Raw genomic sequence first — 27,514 nt, 5'->3', positions numbered from 1 at the left:
AAGGACTGCCAGTGGCTCCCCTCCCTAGAGCTGCTTCAACTTAGCCTAAGCTAAGCAGGGGAGTCCCAAGTAGTAGCCAAGGAAATGGTGGATAAAAAAGTGTCTCTGGGGCCAGGGATTTAGCTCAGTGGTTCCAGCACCTGCCTTGCAAGCGCAAGGTCCCAAGTTCGATCCCCGATACCAAAAAAAAAGTGTCTCTGGCTCATAAAGATTAGACAATCCTAAAATCTAGGTAACTTTAAGGGTCAGAAGGACGATTCCTTAACACAGCACTCCTCAGCCTCCTTTACTACATCCCATCATCTCTCCAGTCACTGGGGCTGAAACATTTCCTGCTTTCTCTCCTCTCCATTTTCAGTACTCACCTGCTTCTGTCTGGCCCACTTTCTCGAACATTTTAACCTCCCTCCAACCCGCCTGCTGGAATGAATAGTCACTTCCAGTATCCTTTCCCAGGCTGCATGCTTGGCTACAAAGCCTCCCTGCCTACCTCCGTCTTGCTCTCCCTACACCAGCCCAACCACCATTGGGTCTTCTCTTCTGGACTTTGTGGACATCTTTTCTTTCTCTTCTTCACATTGCCTGTGTGCTGTCTACTATAGACTTCAGAGATTTCAAAATACAAAGTGTGATATCATGTTTGGGTCAGTCTAAGTCACAGGCTACAAGGACTTTTGCTTGGCTGGGGATGTAGTTCATTGTAAAGTTCTAGCCTAGCATGCTGGAGGCCCTGACATCCCTAACACCAAAGAAAAAATAGAAAAACTTTTATTCATTAGTATCTTTTAAAAAATCCCACGCACATCTTCAATGAACGATTAGAACCTATCATGAATTTAAACAGTTACAAAGATGTGATTTCTAGCATAGTGTAAAGCAGGTATAAATTTAGCTTGTTCAATTAATAGAAAATGTCTCCTCTGCTACCTAACTGACAAAACTAACACCCCCTGTCAAACTAATCAGCTAAATCAGACTTAATTTCCAACAAGGAGTCCAGCTTCACAGTATTCTTATGTCTCCAGGGGGTGCTTCACTTCGGAATTCTCTTTCCAGGATGGATGGCGGCCAGGCAGAAAGCCTTGCCCTCCCTGTCATAAGGTGCTGGCCAATGTAGTAATTCTTAAAGGAGAATTCTTTGGTCTGCAGTCCTAAAGTGTCCCCTTACCTGGTGGCTCCCTGGAAGATTTAGGGAGGAAGAGGGCAGGCATTTCCCATGTGAAGTGAACAAGGAGACTCAGGAAAGACGGAGATCAGAGAAGACAGGCACCCAGATGCCTCCCCAGCATCCTTAACCACTGGGAAAGTTTTCATAGCCACACGGGGACTCTCAGATTCCAGGGGGAAACTATTCCAGGCCATCTCAGTTACTCCCACCCAGGATACACCACAGAGGTCAGCTGTAATTTAATTAGAAAAGCTCAACGCCAGAGGGCCCCCTCTGAAGAAGGAAGCAGTTATCTTTATTGCCATCAACAGTGGAAACTTTGCTAATTAATCCAGTGACCATGAGAAATGTGCTTTTATTGAGACTTGAAAATCGGCATTATTAGAACATTAGAGGTATTCTTCCAGGGATGAACCTAGTGTTACCAGGTTTACCAAAATCTCTTCTAGATGTGCTCCCCACTGGTTAAACGCAGTATTTTTTTAAATGTGGTAGATTTGGAAGATAATCCCTGCATCAGTATTGGCTGGGAGGACTCTAGTTAGATGGTGCTGGCTATAACAGTAACTAAATCCTCTGAGACAGAAATGTCCAGTGAAAATGTAATGCAAATTATATATATCACTTAAATTTTATACTAACAACATTTTATGTAACCCAATATATAGCTATATAACCAGAAATACTAGCATCTTAACCTATGCTCAATATTTTTAAAAGTACTGATATTTTACATTGTTTTTTTTCCTCTCCAAGTTTTCGAAGTTCAGTGTGTATTTTACACTTACGGCACCATTTAAACCCAGACTGGCTGCAGTCCAGTTCAGGGACACAGCAGCGATGGCCCTGGATGGTCCACTCTAGAATATTGTTGCATCGATTGTAATCTAAAACCTCTGTGTCCCTCAAAAGGACAGAGAGCTGTAGCTTATCAGGCTTACAAAACAAACCGCACTGGTTTTGAGTGTCCTTACCAGAAGTGATTGTTTAGTAGGTGCCAATGCGCACCCCAGGATTTGTCCTGGAAATGTCTGCATTATAACCCTGAGGTAGCACAACACATACTCCTCTGTCCCACCTTCAGGCATCTGGAGCTAGTATCATCAACCAAAGATAAAGCCAAAATTAACAGCTATGCACGACCAAGTAGCCTCATTGTAAGATTTCTTCCCTATCCAGTAAATGGACCTAAGAATCAGAAATATTTCCATCATCTTGCTGTAACTCATTGCTTAAAGTTTTACACTTCTTCCTTATTTAATTAAAAAAATTAACTGTCCTTCTATTCTGTGGTAAATCCTATGTGTTTAAAAAGCCACAGAGTAACATTTACTGAGCATCTGCTGCATGTAAGTTCCAAAAGGGACCCAGATGCAGTGTCAGGAAGCGATATATGGTCCTTAGCAGGGGGCAGGAGCAAGGCAGGTGCGAAAGTGCCAGACGTGACCTGCCTCTGCATCCGTGCCCCATGACGAAGGTGCTTTTTACTTAACGTAAACATGCATTAATCAGAAATAAAGATAAAAATTTAAAAAAGAAGTAACAGACAATGACAACTAATACATCAGGTACAGACACGTTCATAAATTCATAGGAAAATTATTTCTTGATGTGGATGAGGAAGGACTGTGGAATTATTCAAGGAACCACTGGCATTTGGGTCAGGCTTTGCATTGGGGACTAGGAATAGTTGTTAGGAATATGTCAGAATGGTTGGAAGGAACATCAGCCACCAAACTCTAAAGGCATGGAAAGGGTGAAATGAGCAAGTCATGCAAGCCATTGACCTTTTCGGAGCAAGAGTATGATGTAATCAGGAGTGTGCTTTAGTGAGACTGATAAGAAGGAATGGATTCACAGGGAGGAAGGGCAGAAGGAAGCCAGTTGTAGGTTTACTGTACCCACCCATGCTAGACCTCTAAAAGCCTGAAGTAGTGAGGACCAATGAGGTAAGAAAGGCAGAGGTGGATGTGACTGGTATTGAACGGTGGACATAAGGTTACTGCTGGGGATTTGGGGAAGGGTGGGAGGGATGAGGGATGAATGATCATTTCTCTTTATTAGGGAATCCATTCTCAGAGTCTATGATTCTTAAATTTAGGACAAAATTTCACTTTTTTTTGCTTACACAGCATTTATTTGTGATGAGAACACTTAAAATCAATCTATTCCAATTTTCAAGTCATACATTACATTGTTAATTATAGTCACCTCGTTGTACAACAACAGTTCTCTCAAGTTTATTCCTCTTGTCTAACGATCCTCTGAGCTGTATTACATCAACCCTCATTGCATGCTGGGACCCAACTACTGAATTATCATAAAGGTAATAAAGGAGAAAAACAAGGCGAGCATTCATGAAATACAGGCCTACTGTACAACTTGAAGGAGAGTAGTGCTTCTCTATTTTAAAAATTGCAATTTAAAAAAAGCCACAGGAAGTGAAATCAACTAGAGAAGGAAATTTCCCTATGCACCTAATGAGTTAGAGGATATTCAGGTAAGGATACCAAGATATTACAAGTTTTCTGAAGCAGTACAACAATATTTGTACCAAAATACATAATCACTGAGCCAGAAACTTTGGAAATTTATTTGAAGAAAATATATAGAGACACAAATATTTAGGTATATTTGAAAGAATACTCATAATTCTTTGTGATTTAAAAAAACTGTAAACAATCTAAATGTCCATTTGCAATGACTTCAAAAGTATATTTTCAAACATAAACATAATCATTAAAAGTGATATGAAGGCACAAAGTAGATATTTAAAGCCATGAAAGGTTTTCACAACAATTAAAGAGTAAAAAGCAGGAAACTAAAGAATATATAATATATACACTGTTTCATTTATGTACTGTGTGCCTAGAAAGCCAAGAGCCAAAATATTAGCAGTGTGTCTCTAAGTTAAAAGATTCTGAGAGATTCATATAATCTATTTTTATCTGCTATATTTCCTATTTTCTATAAGAAATATGTATCTACTACATATTTTCCTTTAAAATACTCATCCCATGAAACGAAAGATATGTTTTACTCCACTCTGAGGTGGATACATAGGAAGGGAGGAGAATTTGGCAGCTAAAAAATTACCTAGCCTGACAGAAGGTCTGTGCAGGGGACTGCAGTATTGATTAGGCCCAAAGCAGACTGCAAGCAGTGCGGGCTGTGAAGAGTTAACCCCACAATTGGCTTGTTTATAGAAGTGAGTCCAGCCAAAGCCTACATGCCGAAGTCAGAGTAACTCACACCCAAATTCCATTCCCACAACTAAAACCTTCTCGCTAGAAGGACAATGTTCTAATTACAACCATAAATTTTGTCTATTCTTTTCCTAACTCAAGAATGCTTTGTCTTATCCTTTACAAGGCTTGGTTACATTAATTTCCATAGAAACAGCACGACTGTGCATCCTTGCATCTAGTTCTGCCCTTGCACGTAGCTCACCTTTACCCCAATTGATTACTAATAAAAATCATTGCCTTGGACTTGCCAGCGCCTTTGTCAGGTGCACCTGCATTGGTCATCCTGCCACCCTGCTGTCTCTCTTAGTTCTGTCTTGTAGTTTTTTTTCTCAGGCCTGCATCATACACTGAGCAGGAGACTGGAGCCTACTGCAGAAGTTTCCAATAACATTTTGAAAGTTTCCAGTAGTCAGTCTGTCTGGGTTAGTGGAGGATAGGAAGAATAATGGAACATTCTGCATATCATTAATTACATGCAGACAGAAAAGATCTGCGGGTAGAGGAGACATTTTAGATGCCAACAGGCCAGATTAAATTGCTTCTACTTGTACCTGTGAGTTTTCCAGTGAGTTTGGCTTCTAGTCCATTGATAACTAGCACAATTTAAAGTAATTGTGCTTATGGAGGTCTCTTATCTTCAAGCCTGTTCACTACCAAAACATGGTAGAAGAGAGTTGAATCACTTCACATACACCCTTTGCATACACACTCAAGTGTTTCAAGGCAAGATGATCAGCATGTTGATCATTTATGAACAAATATGGATAGAAAAACAGAGGATCACTGCAAAAGCAAATATTGCCAATAGATCATACCAAGCTGCCTAGACCTTTTGAAAGGCTTAATATTTTACTCATTTTCTGAAAAAGAATGCAAACTTGAGGGGAAATGAGATATATCTGTCCTTTGTTCACATAATTGACTGCAATGTCACTACTGTAAATATGATTTTTAAAATAAGAAAAACAGTATTTCAAAATTGGTTTGTAGAATATTTTTATATTGTGCTTTTTGTCTCTATTTGGAGTGTTCTAAAGCTGAGTTAGAACCAAATGCAAAATCATAAAAATAAAGGAAGAATCATTTTAATAATCAAATTTGCAAAATTCCAACTCCACTGAAATCCAATCCTTTGTCCAAGATAAATATTTATAACAAGCACAAAAACCATGTTAGAAAGGAACACTGTGTTTTCCCTTAAAAATTCAGGGGTAAAGGTTTTTTCCCATGAATTTTCATGGTTAAGAAATTAGCCCATAAGCAGGAAGTGAGTAAAATAATTTAAGTACTTAGCCTAATATTTTCAAAAGCATGTCATTTATTTTCAACTTACATATGCAAAACATTTATATGAGGTACCAAGCACCTTTTTTTATTGAAAAGTTTGTACAGGTAGAATTGGATGAGAGAGAGAAATAAAAACCATAATGTGAACCAAAATTTTAAAAAATCAAGAAACTGTATTCAGGCCACTTCCCTACATGTTGATGGTTATGTTATTTTCTATGCCACCGTTTAAGATTAGAGTTAAATCAACACGGTGGGTGCTGATAGTCCACTGTGGGTCTGACATTTGTTTTTCTCTTTTAACACTTTGTCTATACCATCACTAGGAGTAGCAACTGGGTAATTATCTTGGATGTAAAATAGCTCTTCATTTTATTTTTCTAAAACATATCTATTAGAAGCATCAAAAGATTAAGATGTGTTTAACAGCTGAAGATTAGAAGTACAAGTTCATATTTGGTCTCCTGAAATAAATGATCTTATAGCCAGTAATTATGTCTCCTTTCCACTTTCATCCTTTTAGACTGAAGAGTCCTAATGATCCTAGTCGGTTTTGCAAAAACAACAAGTGCATGACATTGGACGTGTCTTTCCTACACTCAAACACTCTCCACTGTAAAGTCCTTTTATGGGACTTAGGGCCCAGATGCTCACATAGCAATCCATGCACACAGCCAGCATGGCCTCGGACAAGAAAGACTTGTCTCCTTGCTAAGGAAACCCTAAAGACTAGTGTCCTTCTATATTACAGAAGTACAATGGCTAATGTCTTCTCGGAACACTGCAATTATTGTCTTCCTTCCATAATCCTATGGACTATCTAAAATAGAAGTCACAATGACAAGTTTTTCTTAGAGATTAGGGGGTGTCTTAAATGAAAAGATTTGCATGGGTAATCTTTCTTCAGAGCTTTAGCAATTCCATCAGGGCAAGAGTGAACTAGCCACCATGTCCTTGGTCATGTCAAGGAGAAACTGAGTCTCTGTGGTTAAAAGCACATGAAATAAAATACTCATGAGAATCAAAATCAGGATCTCGAGGAGATTTGTACATCCGTGTTCACTGGAGCACTATTCACCACAGCAAAGAGATGGAAGCTGCCCAAGTGCCCATGCAGAGGTCAGTGGATTAGCAATACGTAGTCACACACACCTCGGAAATATTCCTCAGCCTTCAGTGGGAAAGAAATTCTCATTTGTGCTACAAGTGGAAGAGCACTGAGGACATTATGTTAAATGGCTTATCCCAGTCACACAAGGACAACAATTACATTGTTCCACTTACAGGATAATTAAATTTATAGGGACAGAAAGTAGAATGGTCAGTGCCAAGGGCCAGGAGAAGAGGGCAATGATGAGTTCTTTAACGGGGATGGAGATGCAGTTTTGCAACATGAAAAGCTCTGGAAAGGGTGTGGAGGTGATAAATAAAAGTAATATAAAATAATATTGGGGCAAATAGTATAAAATAAAAAATATTGGGGCAAAGGCACATACAATAAACATTTTTCATTTCCATTTTAGTATGATTTTTAAAGGATGATATTTAATGAGTTTTAACACACGCATTATCTAATAAGATGAGTGGAGAAATTTCATTCAGTTCCAATTTCATATATTTGGGGGGGGGGGCGGTACCAGGGATAGAACTCGGGTCCTTGCGCTTGAGAGGCAGGCAGCGGAGCCACTTAGCTAAATCCCCAGGGCCCAATTTCATCTTTTAAAACTCCTATCCCAACATATCATTCTTTGGGAATACAATTGCAGACAATCTAAATTCCAGAATCAGAACTTCCTCACTACGGCCCTGCCTCTAGACACCCTACTCAAGAGGCCTTTCTTGAAGTCCTCCACCATGGTCAGCATCCTTCGTGCAACCTCCTGAGACAGCCTGGGCCAGAATCACCTACCCGAGCTACTGGCTAATTCCTGACCTAGGAACCTTCATGAGAAAGTAAATATGTGGATTTTGTTGTTGCGGTTGTTTCTGGTGTTGGGGATGGAATGCAGGGTCTCACCCATGCTAGGCTACTAAGCTACAACCTTAGTTTGCATTTGTTGTTTTAAGATGATATATTTGGGGGTAATTTGTTAGACAGCAGTAGCTTACTAACATAGATTTGCTGTTAAATTTTGGGATACTTTGTTTTATACCAGTAGATAACCATACCATGTATCTGAGGCTCAGAAATGATACCTCAAAACAAAGTATGGTGCTTTGGCATGAAGACTGCTTTGAAAAAACAGAGACCTACAATCTCCAGACCTTGTCCTGACCCCGTCTCTCTTTCCTCTTTCTCCCCTGCAGCTCAGTGTGGAGCTTTCTCAGAATCTTCCTTATCTGACCAGGTCTTAGTTACTTTCCTGGTTGCTGGGACAAAACACCCAACACTGGCAACTGAAAGAAGGACAGGTTTATTCTGGCTCATGTTTTAGATGTTTTCAGTCCATGTTGGGCAGGCTCAACCCAGAAACCACATGGTGGAAGGGCCTGGGTGGAGGAAAGCTGCTCACCTCATGGCAACCAAGAAGAAGAGAAGAAAGGCAGGAACCAGGGAGGGAGATGTGCCCATCTAAGTCACACCCCCAGTGACCCACCTCTTTAGCTATATGGCCCCATGATTTAATCACCTTTCAAAGGTCCTGCCTATGAGTGCACGAGGCTCTTGAGGGACATGTAGATATAAACCATAACAGCAGTTCCTGAGTGTAACTGTCATGAACCCCTCCCTGGAATCCCATCAACTGGAGATCACCTCCTATCACCGGGAGAATACTGCAGTCAGCCCCATGGCCATCTCCCAGAAAGGCGTTGGAACAGGCTGGTGCCTGTTCTGCAGGCTGCTATCCAAGAGACTAGATCCGCACAGAAAAGACAGTCTTGTCTACCGTGCTTTTTTTCCACTCACCTTCCCATGATTCTCACAGCCACCACCACCACCACCCCAGAAACCTCAAACTCCTTTTCCTTCCTGCAACATTGGACACTCCATGAACGTAAACCATCTCATTTCTTCACATCTCATGTTTTGTGTGGCTTCTGTCCACATGTGTATGTAATATGTTGGCATGCCTTTTCTCCATAAATCTGTCTAGTGTCAGTTTATTTCATAGGCTCTAGTTATCGAACCTGCAGAGTGGCAGGAATGTTCTTTTGCCCCTACAAATCAACCACCTACCTGACAGCTCAGCTCAGCAACAACACAGCTCATTTCAAGCTGACATGTCTGTAATTGTTGGTCTTCTCTCTAACCCACTCTGCCTGCAATTTTTCCCATCTTAGAATGTAGTACCTTCTTCGCCCATTCAGTTCTTCCTGCCAGGACCCTGAATGAATCCTCAATATCATTTCCTTCTAATATCACAAACTATCACCTTGATCAAGTTTTGTTGGTTCTCATTTCTTGAAAGAGCTTGAATCCATCCACATCTCTGTCATCCTCCAATTTACGCTACCACTATCTCTTGCCTCCAACGTAAAGCATATATCAAACACTGCACTCTAACAGTCTCCTAAATTCTCCTGTTGTTCTTTGTTGGTCTGCTCTCTAAATGGTAGCCAGCTGAATAGCAAAATACGGACCAACAAAATGACAAGGTATACAGGCCTTGAATCAAGGCTCCCTGCACGCCACCTAATCTCGCCACACTCTCCCTCCTCCTGGTGTTTCGCAGAGGGACCCAGCCCTTTCCTGCCCCAGGATATTTGTTCCTGCTGCCTTCCCCACCCATCCCCACAGAACCTTTCAGCCCATTCCCAATCCCCTTGGACACTCCAGTGGACATTTCAGGTTTAAAGTCTTTTCTTTAGAGCAGATTTCCAGCCTCCTTCAGCTGCTCACAGCATCCTGTTTGCTTTTCTCTTGCACCATAGTACACAGCTCAATTTGATTACATATTGATTTCTGTGAGTCCATGAAGGCAAGAAATGTCAGCTCTGATCACCACGGCATATGCAGTTCCCAATACGGGTTGTCAATTAAAAAATTATCGAAAGAGTTTAAGGTGCTTGGTGAGTCTAAACAAACTGTGTATTTTCCCATAATTCAATGGAGACCTTGAACTTGTACACTTCATTTAAAATAACATGAATCTGTTGTAACTATTTCCTTGTCAACCTCGAGCAAAATTTTTAAACCATCAATATCAAGATGACCCACTGACTTTCTCATTTTATCTTTTTCCGTGTTTAAAGAACATTTTATGATTGACAAGATTTTAAAAATTGACTTGAAGAAACACTAATAGGAAGAAAAGTTGGTATAAAAATAGACCTTAAAGGCAGACAAGAAAAGCAATTTTGTATTAATAAGTTTGTGATACACAATAATTACACTCATCTTGGAGAACTGGAACATAAATACATCTCATCTTGATCATTTCTACTTCTCCTTCCCCCAAGAAAAGCAATTCTAAAGCTCACTAGAGCACTAAATTGACCTCTAACTGATCTAAATAGGAACATTTTATTCTAGTGTTCAGAGTTTTGACGAATAATCATTTCCTTTTCCAAGGTTCAGTGATTTAAAAGCAGAGAGAACTGTGGCTCTGTGTAGGATTATTCTGTGATGAAGAAATCAGAGATCTACTCATGGCGGGCCCAAGACTTACTAATAAGGACAAGCTGAAGCCCAGCCTGAAGCAGCAGTGCCCATCTCTCATTTCCAGTAAGAACCACGCTGACTGTAAGCGGAGATAGCCAGGTTTGGGAACAGACTCTGTGGGTTCCGGGGCTGAGCCGCACACAGGCAGCAGAAAAGAAACCAAGCAGGCACTCAGAGTGGGAAGCAGCAGAGCCCGCCCATGCCTCGTCTTTCCACAGTCACACTGCCAGCTGGGCACCAAGACCACATCGGTCTACACATAAATGTATCATTGTGCCAAACTGTGCTAAGTGGTTATACACAAGCTTATACACAAGCTCATGCATAATATATGCTTGCACACAGAGAAATGAATGTTACTTGGTACTACAAAAAAAATATATATATATATTTTTTTTTTTCAGTCACTGTTGAAAAACCATAGCTTTCATTACTCCACTCACTATAGCAAATAAAGTACCCATATTTTTCCGATCTGCATCTCAGACTATAATCTTACTAATATTAACTATGACCGATTCATTTTCATAAACCAAGCCATAAAGCTACACCATTTCAACTTTGGTAAATTTCTCAGTTAACTAAAAGTTAAAGAATTTAACCACAGATAATTTTGGCAATTGTATGCATAATTCTTTCGTGTATAAATTACCAGTACTTAATGAAAGTATTTTTCCTGAACAATAAAACGTAAAGAAAATAAGTGATATAAATGTTTACAGTACAATAATCATTCTAGAAAAATTGAAATCAGAGAAGCAGAAGGTATTAAATCAGTAACCATATTTAATTCATTCACATATAAATAAACAAGATTTTGGTAATCACTCTCTTACTAAACCTACTACAATTTATAAAAAGGTGGCTACCCTGTGTGGGGACAGAAAGTGTGACATCAACCTGCCATGCAGAAGGTGGCAATTTTCAGAGACAGCACTGAAGAGGAGAGAGGTGTCCCAGGCAGCCACCAGATAAAGAGCTATGAAATGGCACCAACATCCCAGGTCTTTATGGGCACACGCCAACCAGCAAGCAGAGCCACAGATCTGCCTGGCAGGGCGAGGCCAGCCTCTCCTCGCCAGGTGAGTCCCCCCTACAAAAGAGTCACAGTGACAGCTTTACCAAAGGTCAAAGCAAAATATCAAGAATCAGTAGCCAGCTACAAGGAGTACAGAGAGAGTAATTAAAGCTAAGTCAAACAAGGTCACATAGCTAAACAAAGAGCCTGGCAAAGTCACTATGACTCCTAGCTAGCAGGAAGCTGTGAAATGATCTTGGTATTGATAGTAATGAAATTAGAATACCCTTTAGGCTTGCAGAAGGAAATCCAGAAACGAAAGTTACAGCCCAGATTAAATTTAGATCCATAAAAGACAGTTACTGTGCATTTCTTGCCCTAATCAAGTAATCTGCTTATAAGTTATGATTTATTAAAGTATATATACTTTCATACTGTCCATTAATCCTTGAAACCATGAAATGCCTCCAAATCTCATCTTTTAATAGCCCAAAAAGAATCACAGTGTTTAAGATATATCTACACTTTTAGCAGACATGGTCTAAATGTTATTCCACAACTGACTAAAGCAGAGTCACTTTGTGGTATCTATTTTACATAAAATATTTTCAGAGAACACCCAAGTGTTGATTTACTAGCTCACTAGGTTACCATTAAGTCTCACACTATGTAGAAAAAGCTCTGTGTTTTACTAGGATGGAGAAACATGGAAAGGAAATCTCATCACCAACACTGAAGAATCCATTAGAATTCCTATTCTTGGCTTCTTTTCCTTCTCTCCACAACACAGGAGTTGAGTGGCCAGTCAGCTAAATCAAATGAAAGAGAGTAAAAAGAAAAAAAAATCTATAAATGTCATATGACCTGCCAAGTAGTGCTTTATTTTATAATAAAAAAGATGCAGTGTAAGCAAACAGGAAAAACATACCCACAATCTTTCAAACATTTTCTATCCCAGGACCCTTTCACAAAGGCAGACCTTTGAAAAGGTTTTGCAAATGTTGAATTGCTAGTATTTCTGTAATTTGAAGACAAATGGATATAATCCAACCACGTTATGAGGAATTACTTTTTTAAAATAATAACGAAGATGGTAACGGCATTGTAGAATTGACACAAAGGGTGCTCACTATGTTTCTGCATGGCATGGCTTCCCACGTCTGATCTTACATTTTGTCAATGGAAACCTGTCAATTCACATCCCATAAAACCCATCCATTTAACGTGTACAATTCAGTGGTTTGTAGTATATTTATAAAATTGTGCAATAATCATCTCTAATTTCTAGATACTTTCATCATCTCCAAAAGAAACCCTGTATCCTTTAGCTTTCCCTCTTTAGTCCCTGCCCTCTCTCCCAGCCCTAGAACCCACTATTCTACTTTCTGTCTCTGTGGATTTGTCTATCACATCATATAAATGAAATCAGGTATGTGGCATTTTGTGCCAGGCTACTTTCAGTGAGCGTTATGTTTGAAGGTTTGTGCATGGGTTAACTTGTACCAGTACTGCATTTGTTTTTTATGGCTGAATAATACTCGGTAATGTGGGAAGATCATATTTTGTTGGTCTATTTGTCAGCTGATGGGCATTTCAGTTGTTTCAACTGTTTGCCTATGATAAATACCATTATGGACATCCAGGTACAATTGTTTGTGTGAACACAGGTTCTCTTTGGGGATATATAACAAAAACAGGACTTGCTGGGTTATATGGTAACTCAACATTTGACTTTCTGAGGAACTGCAAAGCTGTGTTCTAGAACTGCTCCACCACTGTGCACCTGCACCAGTATAAGGATTCTAATTTCTCCACATCCTTGACCATATTCTTCTTTCCACACTTTTTCTTATAACCATTCTAGTAGATAGATACAAGGTGGAACCTCACTGTGCTTTTGATTTGAGTTTCCCTAATGACTAAAGATGTTGTGCATCGTTTCATGGACTTCCTGGATATCTGTATATTCTCCTTGGAGAAATGTTTATTCATTTGCTCATTTTTTAATTGGGTTGTCTTTTGATGGTTGACTTGTAAGAATTCTTTATATATTCTGGAGGCTAGACCCTCATCAGATACAGTCTGTAATATTGTTTTTCTCGGTTGTCTTTTTGCTTGGATTTTTATTTTCCTTACATCCATCAAGAGGTAGAATCATGATTATCCTCCATGCTACAGATGAGCAAACAGAGTCAATAAATAGCTGATAAGAATTGGGGTACAGAGCCCAATCCAGCTAATCTGCCTCCCTGGATCCGTGGAAAGCTTAGTCAGCCCACTATGTCTATGGGTTACACAGCCATGGATTCTATCAGTCAACCACAGAACAAAAATATTTCCTGTAATCCCCGCAGTTAAAGAGGTTAAAGCAGGAGGATCACAAGTGTGAGTAATGTTTGGGAAATTCACCAAGACTCTGTATCAAAATTAAAAAACAAAAGGGGTTGGGGATGTAGCTGAGTGGTAGAAAGCCCCTAGGTTCAATCCCCAGTACTGTCACCCCCCAAAAAAAAATCAAATGAAAAAAACTTCCATCTGCACAAAACATTTACAGACATTTTTTTCTTGTCATTATTCCTGAAATAATAAAGTACAACTATTTACATAGCCTTTGCCTGGTATTACTTATGACCAGTAATCTAGAGATGTCTTAAAGCATACAAGAAAATGTGCATATTCTCCATGCAATGCTACACTGTCTGACATAAGCAACTTGGGCAGCCACAAACTTTGGAACCCTGGAGTGGTCCTGGAACCAAGCACCTCAATACCAAGGGCCACTGTGCTGTCCGAAGCTTTGCGCTCCTTAGATGCTATAGCAATAAGCACTAAATAAATAAGCAGGATTCAAAATAGTTAACTTAAAAAGAAGCAGCCTTACTGGATTTTTGTATAGAAATACCAGAGGGCCCTCCCCTTGTTTATAACAGTCTTCTTAACTTGAGAAGAAAGAGATTAAAATAAAGCACAATCAGCCTTAAAAGGCAAAACTTGGCCTCTAAACAGTGTCTATTCTTTTCAATTGTAGGAAACTTTCTTAGTGAGTTATGTTGTTGGAACAAAGGAATTCAGAATACAAGTGGTATTTTTGCTGAGATTCACACATTGTACACGGTCACAGTGGGTGCCCTGTTAGGTGGAGGCTGATTTCTTAGTCAACAACCCGCTCCTTGCAAAATGCATGCTGCCCCTGACCTCCACATCCACTCTCTGAGCAGCGGGAACAAAGCAGAGGCTTAGCAACTCAGATGCCACTCGGATCATGGCTCCTTCTCTTACTCTGCCACCACCCACATTAAATATAAAAGTTATCCTACAAACTGTGCATGGAGGTGCTCACCTGTAATCCCAGCACTCTGGGATGCAGAGGTCTGAGAAAGTTCAAACCCATCCCAGGCATCTGAGCAATTTAGGGAGACCCTGCCCTAAAATAAAAAATTAAATTGAAATGGGCTAGGGAGCCAGGTGTGGTGATGCACGCCTATAATCCCAGAACTTTGGAGGCTGAGGCAGAAGGATCGCTGTACATAGTGAGTTCAAGGCCAGTCTGGGCTACATAGTGAGTTCAAGGCAGGGAGGAGATGCTAGGGATGTAGCTCATGGAAAACCCTGAGTTCAATCCCTAGTCCCCAGTACAGTGATACCTCAGTTCACGAACCAAATTCTACAATTCTGGTCACAGAATTTGTCCTGCTATTCTGAATGCAACCGAATTGTAAGCATAGAATCATGGAAGAATTCAGTTTGTGAACCGAGGTACCACTGTACCAGAAAAATAAATGTTAATCAACAAATGATTTTAATGTGATCATAAAAATATGTTCATGTTAAACAAAGGGTAACAGAGTGGTTTAAAAGAATATGGCAAATATACAAGTGTACTTGATATATCACACTGTACTCCATAACTATGTAAATTGTTATGTATTAACTAAAAGAAAAAAATTATTTTTTATAGCAAAACATTTATTGGTACATTTTAGGCATACATAATGGTAACACTCATTGTAGGGAATTTGCACCTGTACATTGTACATCCCACCTCTGAAAAAAGAACATTTTAAAAGTTGTTCTAAAGAATGTGGTGTATCTACAAATACTGGCATAGAAAATTTTTCAATATGTTTAGCTGAGGCAAAAAGAAAAAAGCCAAAATTAAAGTCTAACAAAAGAAACATAAAACAGTACAAATATGGCCTCGTGTTTATTACTAAAAATAGGCCCTATATAAAATAGATCATATCACACAAACACTAGCGAAGGTACACAAACCAAAATCACGTAACCCTAGGGATTACCTCTCCTTCCAGGAGTAAGGTGTAAATTTTATGTGATAAAACATTTGACTTTTTAAATATGTACAGCTTTTATTTATAAAGAAAAATAAAAACAAGAGTTGTATTCTATCCGACACTCCCACAGACCTTAATAGCCATAGAAACAAATGAACAAACATGTGTAAGTTAAGCAAGTGAATATATGTGAAGAATTTTTAGAGACTTCACCAACTTCTTGAAGTGCTGAGAAGAACAATGTTTGGACTTACATATGTGAATTTGAATGGAGACAGAAATTCCATGACGTCTAGTGATTTTTAAATGCATTGCCAGTCCAAATCAAAGTTTAACACTAGCTTAATGGAATACTATAGAACTTCATTTTATGAAAGGGCAAAACAAATGAAAGGGTAAAACAAACCAGCAAAACAAAATCCCTAATGCAAACACAGTAAACTGACACAAAAGTCACAAAATAAGTCACTGTATTTCTCTTAAGTCTTGTTTGTAAGTCCTAGGCAGCCACTAAACAAACTATATTTTTTGTTAAATGTATGATCTAGTTCTTGATGTTGAAATAATGCTTCATCTCCTTGTGTGATGGTTGATTGATTGTGTCAATCTGAGTAAGAGAAGCTCAACTAAATTGGCTCAGCAATTCCACACCCTAGGGTGTAGAAGACCCACCCTAGCCAGTTAGTCGCCTGGATGGAATAAAGGGGAAATGAAGAAGGATGGATCTGCTTCAGTTTCTTAGGAGGAGCTCCAGTCTTCTCCTTCACCTTGGACGTCATCTCCTGGCTTCCAGCTCACTCTTCGGATTCCAGCGCAGATCCTTCAGCCTTGTGGTGTAGACTCTTCAGCCTCCCATCGCAGACCCATTGGCTTCCTGACACAGACTCGGACTCGCATGGGACACTGCAGTGGGCTCCAGACCTTCGACTGGACCCTTCAGATCTCCAGTGTGCAGACTGACCCTCTGCACTCTTCCACCCCTCATCTGTGGGGGGCCACTGTAAGTCAATCTTGTAAATTCTTATATAGTTGTATATCTTGTATTATAGCTCTTTCTCTAGTAAGTACTGACAGATACACCTTGAGATACAGATTCTTCTACAGCAAAAGAGAGGGAGGGAGGGAAAGAAAAGGAAAGGAAAGGGGAAGGGAGGGGAAGGGAAGGGACAGGCCCATCCTATAAAAACTAACTTTAGGGCTAGAGTAGCTCAGGGGTAAAGGACTTGCCTACCATACACAAGAGCCCTGGGTTCCACCCCAGCACTGCAGGGGAAAAGTAGCCTAACTTCAAACATATATACAAACAAGTTATTTGGCTTATGCCTCATTAAAATGTCTTACTGAGTATTTACTATGTGCCAGTTTCATTGTTCCTTAATGTCATTCTTATTTCTAATAATGGAAAGGTTTTTCTTCTTTTTTCTACACTCTAAAGGATTTTTTTTTTAAACCTGAAGGAATGAATATCAGCTTTAGGCTCTCTAAAATGTCCATGTGATAATCCTCAACAGCCTATACATTGGCTCTTCTTGGGAAATAAAAAGACAATATTTTTATAGCTTTTTTTAAAACTTATAGAACCTCAATTATTAGGCCATTAAGGATTATCAGTAATAAACACAAACCTCCCCCTATGTAGGGACTTTCAGCATTCCCAGAATTTTTCTCTTGGCTCTCATCCAACAAATAACTGTGTTCTTGAAGATGATTTTCTCTTTGAAAAATAGAAGCTGGTAGAATTTTTCCATATGAAAACAAAAGATTAAAGCAGTACACCAGTAGGTCACTATGCTGTTACAGCATCTATTTGTCTATAACAATACCTACGTTCACTCTAGCAGTCACCTGCGTGTTTCAGAAATGTATTATTTTTTTAATTACTTTAAATATTGCTATTCTAAAATCTATGCTAGTCTATTCTAAATTAAATATTATTCAATAACAATTGCATTATCCACACGATGATGAGTGGAAGGAGAAAAAGATCTTATCTACAAACTTACATTCATGTTTTTAAAAATAGTAAGGAAGAAGTGATGGGTCTAAGTGAATTACTTATTATTGTCTTGCAAGTATTCTTCTTAACAAACTGTTCACTCATGTATGAACCCTTCTCAAAAATGCAGGTAGAAATTTCTTGGAAGAGACATTGTACTACACAGGTATATTCTCATAATTTACAAGTAAACTAAGAACTGTACTACTTTAACACATCAATATTTACAGTCATGATAATTACAGTCCAAGTTATTATGTCAAAAGTAGAATATGATGCACATAAAATCTCTATCAGCCACCACAATAATATTTGAATTTATTGAAAATAAGTTCCTTTCACAGACCAATTCACTACTGAAACCACAGATGGGAGGAACACCTTGTTACTAACCTCTGAGCTTCTTCACTTTTCATAAAATAGAAATAATTTTAATCCCACTTTTAGTTTGGTTATTCTCCGGTTTTCTTCCCAGTACTCTTGAACACGATATTGGACATTTGTCCTTAAAAAATCCTGCCTAGCGACACAGAGAAAAAAAAACATTAAATCACATTAACTGCAACAGGTGGCTTCAGCAAAGTGTAAGAAGTAGATGATTTTGAGCGGTCTACATGTTTATGTCTCAGGGAAATTAATCTACTCGCCAGGATCCACTGCAGAACTTGAATCCTATGCAGTCCCTGAAGTTGAAAGTACTTAGATCATTCCTTTTTCCCCTCCAACAGACAAACATATACACCATCATAAGAGAAAACACACACACACGTGTGCGTGAAAAGCTTTGTGTCTTTTTAATAATTGTAAGTCACCTTCCAAAAGAAAGTGATAAAATTTATTTCAGACAGCAGGAGAGATTAAGAACTACCCACTATCCTAAGAGGAAGGAAGGAAGGAAGGAAGGAAGGGAGGGAGGGAGGGAGGGATGGAGGGAGGTAGGGAAGGAAAGAAAAGCAAAGCGGGAGTTATCCACTATGATAAGACACAAAAACCCACTCTCCCCTTCCACCCTCTCCAAAAGGCGCCTGTGTCCTAGTGTCCAGAACCATGACCACCTTTGGTTCCATGGTGAGGGGTAACTGAAGCTGCAGGAGGAATTTAGATTGAGAATTAATTAGACTTTAAAACAGAAAGAACCTCTTGGATTCTCTTGGTTGGCCCAGTGCAATCCCAGGAGTCCTTATAAGTGGAAGAGGAAGCCTGGAGAGTCTCAGAGTGCACAGCTGAGAGGGATGTCATTTTCCATGGCTGATCTGAAGAGGGGGCCGTGAGCCAAGGAAGTCAGGCAGCCTATTGACACCAGCAAGGACAAGGAAGCGGATTCACCCCTAGCGCCTCCAATAGGAATGCAGTGCAGCGACATCTTGATTTTGCCCAGTGAGACCTATATTGTATCAGACCCACATCGTGTATCCTAGCAATAAGACTTACAGCATGTCAACTTCTGACCTCTAGACCTACCAGATGACGCACTTGTGCTGTTTTAGGCTACAAATTCATACCAACGCCCAGAGCCACAAGAGGAAATCATCTTAGTGATTCACCCCTCATCTGCAGCACATCTCAGTCACCCACCCCTGCCTGCGAATCACAAAGTGGGAAACAGAAAACCAGACACAGGAGTACAAACCAGCCAGAGCAGAGCTGTGGGCATCTGGGCTCCAGCCGCAGCTAGGCTAAAGCACAGACAAGCACCAAACAGGCAAAATCCACACAAGAGCAACCCCACTGAATAAACCCAACAGGAAGGAAGTAGGGCCGGGTGGCTCCTTTCACCTTTCACAGGAAACGCACAGGGAGAAGCTGGTCAGCGCCAGAAGCAGCTTCTGCAGGCAGCAGCTGATTCCCAAACTGGAAAGTGATTTGCAGCGCTAACAAGAGCAGAGTCATCCACACAAAAGTCTCTTCCATCACAGTTACGTTCAAAAGAGCAGTGAGCTCAGCTTTTGGCAGCAGAATCTTAAATACTAAAATCCATGCAGAGAGCTTTGCCATAACTCAATTTAACCATTCAACAGAGCCAAGATATTCCCAAGGTACTGAGCTCAACAGCCAAGTCCTCGGGACCCTTCCTTCAAGGTGATAAGATAATGCCCCTCCAGTCATCTCAAATAAATTAACCTTCTTCTGATCGTGAAAACCCTCACACCCAAAACCTCCAAACATTAACTACTGACTGCCTTCAAGATCAGGGGTATCTACATCGTTGGACATCCTCCCCTACAGCGCCCTATTCTTTCTGGCCCTCTTCTGAGTACTTTCCTTCTCTCCTAGTATCCCATCAGCCTCCACAGCAAAGGATGCCTGCTTTCCGGAAGTCCTTACAGTTTGCCCCCGGCCTGCTATGCACCCTGCCCTCACTCTTCTAATTCATGTGGAACCTAACTGCTTATTATAGCTTACGTATCCAGTCCTATATGATCTAACTCCTAGGAGATTTGCGACTCCTAGAAGGAGCTATCTCACTGGTCTCTCTCACATAGTTCCTTATGCACTATAAAAATATAATAAATATTTCCTTAAAGAATTAAAAATTCTGATCATTCAGAAGAAATGAAGAGATGGCCATGTAATAAAACTTCCTCAGGGCTCCGCCGCCTGCCTCACAAACGCCAAGGACCTCAGTTTGATCCCCAGTACCCAAAAAAAAAAAAAACTTCCTCAACAGAAATAATTCAACTCTGGTAAAATTATAATTTTTTTAATGTTTGCGTGTTATTTTTGTTTTGTTTGTTTTAAGCAGGGAAAGATTCTAATGGAGACGAGGTGAGGGAAGAGTTCATGCCTCTGGCCCACGTAATCTCACAACACTCCCTTCTGAGAAGAGCAGGCCCTCTGTGTGTCAAACTCAAAGGAATCTATCTACCTTAGGATTCAAAATTTATGGCTGTCACAGCTTGTGTGAGAGCTAAAGCATTTAGTTCCCTTCCCAAAGACTAAAAATTAATCTTTTCCTGACTTCTTCATCAAAAGCCTAGAAAACACATAGAAAAGACACACAATTCTGTCAGATAATGGTCTCCCTGTTTTTAAATTGAAGGACTACCATGTGTCCATCAGTTATTACGTGTGACTATAACATCTTTTGAAAGTATAATGAAACTCAAAGTGCCTAAGTACTGAGAAATTTGTTTCAAAATCCTATGTCCCCTTTTTTCTCCTCTGCAGTGCAGCACATTGAACTACAGCCTCAAGTATGCTGGGCAAGCACTCTAACTTGGGCCCCCAAATCACATTTCAAACAGCAAAGCAATGTAATCTAAAATGCACCAAAAACAGAGCTCTTAACAAACAGTCAATTCTCAAGTACAACTCTTAGTGCAACAAACTCACTCTCCACAGCCTGGCACACAGCAGGACCTCAACGCACCTTTGTTTGAAGTGCTAACTCGGCATCAGAGGCCAAGTATTGGAAGGACCTAGCATAAAGCTGCACCAGGTTCAAATCAACTTTCTTGTCACGTGATGAAGGGCGTGTCATGTTTATTTTTTCCTGCATTCTCTGCCTTATTTCTAAAACCATCCAGGTGTCGAGGCAGACCTTTCCCCCACTCCTTGGCAAGGCTGAACTTGAACAAGCAGTTTCTCATGACCTTCCAGGCTGTGTTCAACAATGAAATCATTTGGCTTTGTACCCTATCCAGTTATTAATCACAAACAACAAACACAGAACTTTCACACAGAAAACGGGAAATCTCCGCGGGCCAACATTCACTCTGGGTCAAATTCACTTACAGCAAAGGACATGGAAGACCTGGCAATGAGCTCAGCTTTTTGGAAACCACATCCAACATGCAGCTGGGAAGGAAGTAGAGCAGCTCTGGGACGCAATGACAAATGCTCCTGCAGGTGTGCGGGCTCTGAGAGACCGCAGCTGGGCGCTGGGCAGAGGGGGGAGTGGGGCAGAGAGGTGAGCTCTTTCTATCCACGCCTGGGGCAGAAATTTCTACCCTGGCCTGGAATGCCCACAGCAGGACCTCAGCGTTTAAAGACAGCCAGTTCTTATATCCTAGCCAGGTCTGACTATCACAAATCAGCTCCAATAAGGGGATTTTGTTTTTAATTAACAAAGCAGATGCTTACAACTTCATGGTTCTTGCCATTGGTTTAGATGATGATGATGATGGTGAATCTCACCTTTGATTTTATTCTTTAAATTTGACCCAGGAAGTGGCATCATAATGAATATAACCCAGGATCAACCTATACCTGTAATTAACAGGCACTTCTCTCCTTACAGTCCTGCAAAATCCCTTTTAGCATCCAGAAATAGAGCATTCTATTCTTTCCACAACTCCTGGATGGCTTTAACTCAAACACAGCCCACAATTAAAACTAATATTGGCCTGCCTGTCAAGCAAAGAATTTTTCCTGTGGCATTAATAATTAACTCAACCCTGAAGGACAAAATTAGGACAGCAACAGATACATGAGTTGTTAAAAAAATTTTTTTTGCCTTCCTAATATTAGTCAGTCACTCTATGGGAAAGTGCAAAAAAACCACTCCTATTTCTTTCTGAAACCCTGCAAGCCCCTAAGTGAGGCCATGGTGTAGGGAAGTGGCAGAAAGTCGGGGGACTCAGGGATACTAAATGACAGCGTGTGCAGCTTCAATCCCTCATGCAGGCCAGAGGTATGTGGAAGACTTGGTTCTCCTGGATGAATCTATCCTCTCCTTTCATTAGTCAAGATCAAAAGGAAGTTGGCTAACATCTCACTTGGGTCCCACTGGAAGTACACTCAGAAAGATTCCAGTTTACTGGTTTATGTTGGAGGCAGTCCCAGGAAACACTAGGAAAGATGGCCAGTAAGAGGGTCCGTAGCAAGGGAGTCTCCATTGGACTGTAATCCATCTGAGAAGGTGGAGAACCATGGTGACATATTCCTCACAAAAGCAGGCCCGCTGAGAGCTGAGGGTTCCTCCTGCCAGCCCTGGGTGTCAGCTGGTCTAGCCAGTGCATGTCCCCAGGCAAAGGGATGCAGGTGCCCAGGGCTGGGAGCCCAGGTTCAGGACAGTGCCAGAGATGGGTGGGTGACACGTGCTCACAGCCTCTGCTGTAGCTAAGACTGGGTTTCTTCCCCAAGGGTGCTTTAAAATTTTTATTTTTTTTAGTACATGTTTGCAGTACCTAATGATTACACTCACTGTGGGGAAATGGGACAGGTATGTAACACATCTTACCTTTCTCTCCCCTCCATCTTCCTCCCTCCCTTCATCTCTTGCTCACTTGTCCATTGAGGAAAAAAATTTCTCTCCCCATTTCCTATTCTTTTCTTTTATTTTGCTCGTTAATACATTTATACTTTGGGTTTCTCATGGAAGAGACACAAGATATTTAAGCATGTGCATCTGATTTATTTCATTTAACATCATGGTCTCAAGGTGCATCCATTTTCCTACAAATGACGAGTTTATCTTCCTTTAAGGCAGAGTAGTGCTCCACTGTGTATGAATACCACACTTACCACATTTTCTTTATCCATTCATCTGTTGATGGACATATAGGCCACTTCCAAGATTTAGCAATTTATGAGTTGTACTGCTATAAACATGGGTATGCATGCATCACTGTAATATGAGGTCTTTAACTTTTTCAGGATGACACCTAGAAGGGGAATACCTGGGTCAAAAGTACTTTAAACCAGAGGCAATCATGTTTGTTCCATGACATGTATCACAGAATATACAGTTCAGTTTCTTTCCCACAGAATTATCCTTCAAAACAGAGGATATGACCTTACATTGAAATTCCAAGAGGTCTCATATTATGGTAAAGTGTCAGTTATTGTCTTAATCTGAAAAACCAAAGTACTGAGCGGGGAAGACAGAATAGTCTGAAAGCCCTCATTCAGTGTTCTACTTGGATGCTACAAAAAGGTCAAGCCAAGACATTTAATATGGACTTGGTTACTGAGGGTAAATTTTGGATGGCACAGCAACTAAAAAGAAAAAAGAAAAAAAAGTGGACAAAGGGCATTACCAGACTGTTCAAATGTCAAATGTGGCAATACAACAAAAGAAATTCAAGAAATGAACTCATCTTGAACAGTAGTTACAGAAATTAAAGCTAAAACATTATGTGGTGTTATCAACTGGATACTGGCTGGATCTCAGAAATACTGATATTTGTATCAACAAATGGAATTAAACTTATTAAACTTAACTCAGTCCACTGGAGAGCATTTAATAATACATGTCAGCAGTCCTACAATCAAAGTGCTTATCCTAGCCATCACGTTACTAGGAATTTATCAGAAATAAATAACAGAAATTAAGATAATTCTAGTGGCAATATTAACAGCAGCAAATATTTATCTACCACACATAAAGCAGTGCCAGACTGTTCTAATGGCCTATGTCAGGGACTCAGCCCAGAGCCATTCTGTCCCTGGGAAGACAGCTGGAAGAGGGAGACATACCGTATTTCAGTGCTGGTGGGCGGATCCATGGGATGCTGGCAGTCAAGCTTTCACCATGCACAGGAAGCTCCCACACCAAACAATAACTGGCCAAGTGGCGAAAGTGATGACTGAGAAGAGCAGCAGTAATAGTAGTAGCAACTTTGTTACTCGGTAGAATGTAATTTCTATCTATTCACTTCTATAATCTCCACACAACAACCTATGGCATTTGTGTTATACCCATCTGACAGATCGGTAGGGATAACTTTTCATCCATAATGTTGAAAACCAAGAAATAAACTGAATACTGGGCCGGGGATTTAGCTCAGTGGTTTCGCCTCCTGCTACGCAAGCGCAAGGACCCGAGTTCGATCCCCAGTACCAAAAAAAAAAGAAATAAACTGAATACCAAAAACAAATAAAACATTTAAGTAAATTATAACCAAAAACCAAGAAAACAGTTAAATAAGTTATATAACGACTATCAGATTTCCATTAGTGATATGGAAAATATGGAAAATGCTCATGAAATTATATATATCTAAAGCAGCAGAACAAAAATTAGAAATATATAATTATAATTATTATATGACTGTAGAGACTAACTGGGACAATAAATAAAAGTATTCTATGAAGACGGTAGAATTGGAAATTAATTATCTTTTTCTTTTCTAATATTATTTGATATTACTGTGATTACTAAAAGTAAAAATACAATTAGATAAGAATACTGGAATTTTTTAAAGATTGAAATATACTTAACAACACATATTAATATATTAGGAAGACAGTTAACATAAGGAAATTAAGAATAAGAATTTCCATGGGACAGCAGAGAACATCAGTGTTTTCAATTCCGAAATGATACTACTGTTCAGAGTAACACTGAATAATCTGGATTTTCTATCTACCTTGTTCTATCTTTTAGCTATTTCATGCCTCACTATCACCTACAGAGAACAAGCAAATTAAATCTCAATTCAGCCATGCCTGGTTCATCTTAGTGACTCTATTAATATGAACAGTAATTAACAGTGGCAGTAATGGTAGTGATGACGGTATTGTTGACACTATCACTAGCAACATTTATTAGTGCTTCCCACATGGATTACTATATAATCTAATCCTCACACTACCCAAATAGCGTGGATGCTTTAGTGTCCCTACTTTGCCTCAAAGGACACAGGTACTGAAAATCACACAACTTGCCCAGTTACTACAGAGTTAGTAAGTGGAAATAGCTGAAATGAAATTCAAGCAGACTGGCTCCAAAGCCCAAGTGTTTGAATCAAAATATTATAAATACTTCAGACAAGATGGGAGCAAGAGGACAGGCTCACACCCTTGTCATCACGCATCAAGGAACTGATCATAACTGCTACGTGGGATTGTGGCAGTTCCTCTTGATTGTCAATTTGATTGGCTTGCAAGAGTGCTAGGAGATTAGCAGAGCACACTTCTGGGTGTGTCTGGGTGGGTCATCAGGGCATGACCTTGGGGACTCTATATGGTCCCTAGCCCTTTCCTCTCTGGCATGTCCCTTAGTCTTTATGTACTTCCAAGTGTCATGAGTTGCACAGCCTTCCTCTGCCATGCCCTTCTACCATGATGTTTCTGACTTTGAGCCAGCCAACCATGGACTGAAACTTCCAAAACCATAAGCCAAAATAAGCCTTTCCTCCTTTAAGTTGTGTAATTCAGACATTTTGTCCCGGGAATAAAAAAGCTGACCAATACAGGGAAGTAAAATCTGCCTTTTGAAATAAGTTCACTAATTTATCTGAGTAGACTTAACCATAGCTTAACCAATAAGATCTCATTTTAAATCATTATTTTTATAGTCGATCAATATTGGCAAGTGAATATTTGCTAGGAATAGCCAAGTAGATTTAAAGGAGAAAAATATAAGGTTGCCAAAGTTTCCATAGGATGTTCTGAGGTCAATGATTCTAACATGGGGAATTTTCATCTGATCCTCATATCTCATTGATTATTCTGTTCTCATGGATTTGAGGTTTAAAAAAATTCACTCTGTTAATAAGAAAATGGACACCTCACAATGCATAGCAGAAGGACCATTTAGCCAATTTAAGCATCTGTTTCTAGAACACTAAACAGGACAGGAAGGCTAAATATAATGCACTGTTTGTAGATATTAAATTGTTGGGCTTGAATGTTTCTGGTATAGCCTCACCTACCCAGAGCATATATTACAAAATGAAGTCACAGAAAACAAAAGGCTGTGATCTTCCCCGATCTCTGAGGTGCAGATTAACTTAACAAATCACAGGGATCAAGATGCTAATAACATATCATCATGGGGAAATGACGGGATTTGGCGTAAGCCAAAATACAGCCTCCTACCCTTGCTGAGCCCCATTCAACTCAAAGCAGGGGTGATGGGTGGATGTGCAGGAGCCCTGCAAGAACCAATCTCTAAATTCTGAATTCCACACCTACATGTCCTCCCCACAGCACCCAGTTTCAACAGGCTGCAGTGTCAGAAGGGGAAATGGCAGGTGAAGAACAGCAAAGAAAGGTGAAAGCGAACCTGGGATAGAGCTAACACTTCCTCCTACTATAGGATCTATGCCTCCAAGTCCTGTATAAATCTTCAGAATGAAACCTTATCCAAAAAGATGTAGCCTTATTTTTTCTCCATTAAGTTTACTGGTACATTTTAGGTATCCAATACAGTTACATTCATCACTGGGGTCTTGTACCTTTACATGATGTATCTTGGTTCTTATTTTTTCCCCATTACCCTGCCCTCCCTTCCCAGTTTACAAAGACTTTGTTTCCATTTTTCTCCTTTTCTCATATTTATTCTTTTCCCTTCTTTCCTTTCCCCTGCCCCTCCCACTTCCCCTGCTCCTTTAGACCTTTCCTTCCTATTTCACTAGCCTTATTTTTAATACATGTGATTTAACTGTATATTAAATTGCTGGTGTGTCTTCTTAAGCTATATGTTTTCAACTTATCAGAAATAAATAACGAAGATACCAATAACAGTACTAACAGAAATATTTATATAGCACTTCCTAGTGCCATGACAGGCTCTCATAACTACTTTCTATCAGGGGTTCTCAACTGGGAAACATTTGGCAGTTTCTGGAGACATTTTTAGGGCATTTTAGACATTGACAGAACCTATATTTTCCAGCTGGCATCCTTATTTTTATTTGGTCTACGACTGTAGACCAACTGGCTGGTACCCATGATGTACAGTGCCTCTTAAATATCATGAGTACTACTGTCTCTGTGAGGATACTATAAATAATTACAACAAATATCATGTTTAATGAAATCTGTCATGTCATTAAGTACTTATTTTCATTAATATGGAAGACTTCAAGTATATTAGCCAAACAGCCTGTGAAGTAACCTTGCCTTTCTCCAGGTTCTGGAAGGCTAATAACATTGGAAATATCTGTTTCAGAATCTTTTTATCACAAGCATTAGTCTATCTGCTTTGTGAATATATTTACAACTATGACTGT

At 39.9% G+C, this 27,514-nt stretch overlaps 1 protein-coding gene across 17 annotated transcripts in view; it reads right to left on the bottom strand.

Moving 5' to 3' along the window:
* Utrn (utrophin) overlaps positions 1-27,514 on the bottom strand; it is a 527,655-nt gene that overhangs the window by 426,001 nt on the left and 74,140 nt on the right. The window contains exon 2 of one of the 17 annotated variants that reach the window (XM_087190259.1): positions 18,006-18,132. The exons of the other annotated variants lie outside the window; for them this stretch is intronic. The gene's annotated coding sequence lies outside the window, so the exon portion shown is untranslated. The remainder of the gene's footprint in view (positions 1-18,005; positions 18,133-27,514) is intronic. 17 annotated transcript variants of the gene reach the window in all.

This window comes from Heterocephalus glaber, unplaced genomic scaffold, assembly GCF_053883595.1.
Source record: "Heterocephalus glaber isolate CG9 unplaced genomic scaffold, H.glaber_assembly_v1.0 deba00001550, whole genome shotgun sequence".
Lineage (NCBI taxonomy): Eukaryota > Metazoa > Chordata > Mammalia > Rodentia > Bathyergidae > Heterocephalus > Heterocephalus glaber.
The sequence above is the reverse complement of the archived record's forward strand: the minus strand, read 5'-3'. Positions and strand labels throughout refer to the sequence as shown.